Below are 5,667 nucleotides of genomic sequence, written 5' to 3'. Positions count from 1 at the left end.
CGCGCGCACACACACACACCAAATAACTCTTTGATTATCAAAGACATCATGAAGGGACTTTTAGAAATATATTTTAGGTTTCTATTTTTCCACATAAGAAGCTTGGAAGTCACCATTCCATCCCAACAACAACTAAAAAGTTGAACAGCCTGAAAAACTAACAACTCTTCTTAGATCTGTGAAAGGGAAGGACACAGGGCAAACCACTGTCCCCGATTAGAGAGGAAGACAGGAAAATATCCATAGTCACAGCTTACACGAGAAGACTTAGTAGTGGGAACCACCACGGGAACCAGTGCTGGATCAGGACAACCTGAATTGTGAGTGACACATTGCTGGAGGCTCAGTGCAAACTACTCAGAGTTAAAAACTCCAGGGGAACCCAGTCATAAATGGGCCACCAAAATACTGTGCAGTTCACCTCCAAGAACTCCACCAAGTTTCTAAAGGAAATACTAAAGAAAATTCCCCTCCTGCTTCCACCTGTGAGACGGGAAGAGGCAAACTCTTTTGAAATATGCCAGAGCACTCTGTTCTTCTTAACAAGGCTTCAAGAAAAACTACTTCATGAGAGCCTAACCTGTTGTACTATTATCAGAGCCTACTCAACCTGGGTAAAGGGAAATAACTAACTCCAGCCCTCTCTAGCCTTCTACATGGAAGAAGGGAAATACCCAATTCTGGCCCACTCCAGACATCTTGTCCCATGTAAGGAAAAAGAAAAAAACCAATGAAAAAACACTTATAAAGTTGACAGACCAAAGAAAGAGGCTCATTAAGAGAATGAGACAATGATAGAACTATAAAACATTTCTGCTACGGTCTGAATGTATCCCCACAAAATCGACAGTTTTAAACATTAACATAATTAACATTATTAAACATATTAAACATTGTGTCCCCCCAAAATTAACTTTATAAGTGTTGAAACTTAATCACCAATGCACTGGATTTATGAGGTGGATCCTTTGGGAGGAGATTAAGCCATGAGGGCAAAGCCCTCAGAGAGGAATCAGTGATCTGATAAAAAAGACCAAAGAAAGCCTCTTTGCCCCTTTCACCATGGAAGGACATAAAGCAGGTGCCATCCATGAGGAATGGGTCCTCACCACACAGTGAATCTACTACAGCCTAGATCATGAACTTGCCAGCCTCTAAAACTGGAAGCAATATGTTTCTGTTGTTGATATACTGCCCACTCTAAGGTATACTGTTATAGCCTCCAAAACAAGCTAATACAGCTTCCCCTTCTGCACACCTTATGAACACATTACTGAAGATATATTACAGCACTTCCTTTCCATAGCACACCATGTCTGGCTATTTAAAAAAATTACAAGGCATTCTAAAAAAAATTACAAGGCATTCTAAAGCACGAGAAGCATAACTTGAAGTGATGCATCAAAACAACACATGGATAAGATGTTGAAATCATCAGGGGATAATATGTTAAGAGCATAAATGGATAAAGCAGACAACATTCAGCAACAGATGTGCAATGTAAGCAGAGAGAAAAAGTCCTAATAAAGAACCAGAAAGAAATACTACAGACCAAAAACACTGTAACGGAAGTAAAAAATGTTTTTCATTGATTCATTAGTAGACTAGACACAGCTGAGGGAAAAAAAAAACAAAAAAAAACCTGGGCTTGAAGACATGTCAAGAGAAACTACAAAAATTGAAAAGCCAAAAACAAACAACAACAACAATAAAACCGCTCAAAAAATAAAACAAACAGACAAAAAAAAAAAAGATGAAATGAACACAACATAATATTCAGAGTATGGAACAACTATGAAAGATATAACATATAGTAATGAGAATAACAGAAGAAAGAGAGAAAAAAATATACCTGAAACAATAATGTCTGAGATCTTCCACAAATTAATATCAGACACTTAACAAAAGATCCAGGGAGGAAAGATAACACCAAACAGGATAAAGGCCAAAAATCTATATCTAGGAATATAATTTTCAAAATACAGAGAATCAAAAATAAAGAAAAATCTGAAACAAGCCAAAAGGGGGAAAAAATCTTACCCAGAGAGTAACAGAAGAATTACATCCACCATCTCCTCAGAAAGCATGCAAGCAAGAAGAGAGTGGAGTCAAATATTCAGTGATGGGAGAAGAAACCCATCAAACTAGATCTGGAAATAGAGTGGGATTTAACCAAACAACTCTAAATAATACATGGGCCCCCAAAAAAATCTCAAGAGAAATTTAAGAGAATTTTTAACTAAATAAAAATGAAAACCCAACTTATCAAAATTTGTGAAATACAAGAAAAGCAGTTCATTAAAAAAGTTTACGGCACTGAATTCATATATTTAAAAAGAAGAAACATCTAAAATTAATAATCTAAGTTTCTACCATTGGAAACTAGAAATAAAAAGAGCAAACTAAATCAAAAGAAAACAGGATAAAATAATTAAAAATTAGAGCAGAAATAAATAATATTGAAAACAGGAAATCAACAGAGAAAACCAACAACAACAAAAAATCTGGTTTTCTAAAAAGATCAGTGAAATTTATAAGGCTATATCCAGGCTAACTAAAAAGATAAGGACACAGTGCAGAAATTACTAACATTAGCAGTACCAGGATATTACTACAGATCCTGTGGACATTAAAGAATAATAACTACTATGAACACCTCTCTGTGCACACATTTGATAACACAGATGAAATGGATCAATTCCTCCAAAGAAACAATTTGTCCAAACCCACACAAGAAATACACATCTGAATAGGCTTACATTATGAAAATTGAGTGAATAAATAATAGCCTTCTAAAGAAAAAGCACGTGGCCCAGATGTTTTCACTGGTGAATTCCACCAAATTTAAGGAAGAAATTACACCAATTTCCTATAATATATTTTAGAGAACAGAAAATGACATACTTCTCAACTTAATCTATGAGGACAGCACTACCGCAATACCAAAACCAGACAAAGATATGACAGGAATAGAAAACTACAAACCATTATGTCTCTCATAAACATACATGCAAAAATCCTCAACAAAATATTAGCAAACCCAAGAATTATGCAACATAACAAAGTGGTATCTATTCCAAACACACAAGGCTGGGTTATATTTGGACATAAATTAACTTAATCCATCATATCAAAACACTAAAAAGGAAATAATCACAAGGAATTAAGTAATAAGTAATCACAGCAAGACTGCTAGACACAAAGTTAATATACAAAAGTCAATCACTTGCCTATATACAGCAACAACCAACTATAGGGCTGTGGCCCTTCTAACACTAAGGACTGTGACTCTACTAGGCTAAAGGTTAAAGCCCTGTGAAATACATGTGTTTTATTAATGCTAGTACCCTCCACAATACATAAACAAAACGTGGTATATACATACAAAGGAATGTTATTCAGCCTTAAACAGAAAGGAAATCTTGTCGTATGCTACAACATGGAAGTTTGAGGACACTATGAAAAGTGACATAAGCCACTCACAAAATGACAAATATTTTATGGGTCCACTGATATGAGTAAAATTTTTAGAAAAACAAAGTAGAATGGTGGTTGTCAGGAGCTAAAAGGAGGGGGAAATTGAGAGTCAACATTTAATGGGTATAGAGTTTCAGTTTTCCAGGATAAAAGGTTCCAAATATCTGATGAAAAACAGTATGAGTATACTGAACACCACATAAATGTTATGAAATGGTTAAGATGATAAATTTGATATTATGTGTGTTTACCAAAATTAAAATAATTTATGTTTTTAAATTATTTTAAGGGCCAATAGATGAACCAAACTAAAATATTAACAAATATTTAATCAACTGAAAATAAGTTAGCGAAGGAAAAGCAGAGGATCAAAAAGCAGATGAGACATACAGAAAATAAGTAGCAAAATGATCGATCCAAATCAAACCTTATTATTAATTTGTTTAAATGAAATAGGACTAAACACTTTCCATAAGGCAGACTGTCAGCTTTGATAGGAAAGTAAGATGCAAAAACACACTATCCAGAGAGATACATTTTAAATACAAAGACACAAACAGACTAAAAAAATGGAAAAAGATATGCTCCACAGACACTAATCCAAAAAGCTTAAGTGGAAATATTAGTAGTAGCCAAAGGAAACTTCAAGACAAAATATATTACCAGAAATAAAAAACACTTTCACAATAATAAAAGGATCATATGTAAGGATAACACAACAATTATAAATGTGGCTGTGCCTAAACACAGAGCCTCAAAGTAAAGTCTTGTGTTGCTTAACAACTGAAATATGTTCCAAGAAATGCGTTATTAGGCAATTTTGTCATAGTGTGCACCTCACAGAGTGTACTTACACAAACCTGGATAATATAAATTACTACACACCTAAGCGGTATGTTATAGAGTACTGTTTTGATCACTGTCATATTTGTGCTCTGCTGTTGACTAAAACACCATTATGTGACACATGACTACCTGAAACAAAAAACAACAGAACTAAAGTGGGAAATTGACAAATTGACAATTATAAATAGAGAATTAATACTCCTCTCAGTAACAGATGGGACAACCAAATAAAAAATAAGAAATTTAGATTAGTTTCTAAATAAATGAATAAAAATAATCTCATATTTTATTTTATGATACCAAACTACGACTGTGAATTTAAAATGTTTGGTTAAGAAAACACACAGATTCTGTATAACATTGGGGTTGGCAATAATTGATTCAATATGGTACCAAAAGCTTAAACAACAACAACAACAACAACAACAACCACAAAAAAGATAAGTTGAACTGTATAAAATTAAAATATTTTCTGCATTAAATGACACCATCTACAGGGTGAAAAGGCAACCCGCTAAGTCTGGGAGAATATTTGCAAAGCATGTATCTCATAAGAGATTAATATCTGGAAAAAAAAATGTATATATAAACCCTACAACTCAAAAACAGGAGTAAAAAATGGACAGAAAAAGATACACAAATTGCTGATAAACACATGGAAAGATAGTCAACATCACTAGTCATTAGAGAAATGCATATCAAAATGACAATAAAGTATCACATTACACCTATTACAATGGCCATCACAAAAAAAACAAAAAACAGCAGGGTTGGCAAGGATGTGGAAACTGCAATCCTGAAGCATTACTGGTGAGAATATAAAGTGTGGAAGATGCTATGGAGATTCCTGAAAAAAACTAAACATAGAATTATCATAGGATCCTTCAACTCCACTGCTAGGCATAACCCAAATTACGTGAAAGCAAGAACTAAAACAAACATTGGTACATGTATGTTCATAGCAACATTATTCACAATGGCCAAAAGGTGGAAGCAACCCAAGTGTCCACTGAAGGAGGAATGGATGAACAAAATGTTCTCAATACAAAGAACAGAATATTACTGAACTTTAAAAAGTAAAACTAATTTTCATTACAATATGGATGAATCTTGAAGACGTTATATTGCATGAAATAAGTGAGTCACAAGATGACAAACATTGTAAGATGCCACTTTACATGAGGCTCCTAGAGTAGACAAATTCACAGAGATAGAAAGTGGAATAACGCTTGCCACGTCCCAGAGTTCAGGGGAATAGGAGTTTAGTGTTTGATGAGTAGAGAGTTTCATTTGGGGAAAATGAAAAATATCTGTCGATGGATGGTGGTGATGGTTGCAAATTAA

This window comes from Cynocephalus volans, chromosome 4 (assembly GCF_027409185.1).
Source record: "Cynocephalus volans isolate mCynVol1 chromosome 4, mCynVol1.pri, whole genome shotgun sequence".
Taxonomy (NCBI): Eukaryota; Metazoa; Chordata; class Mammalia; order Dermoptera; family Cynocephalidae; genus Cynocephalus; species Cynocephalus volans.
This window is presented reverse-complemented; position numbering follows the sequence as displayed.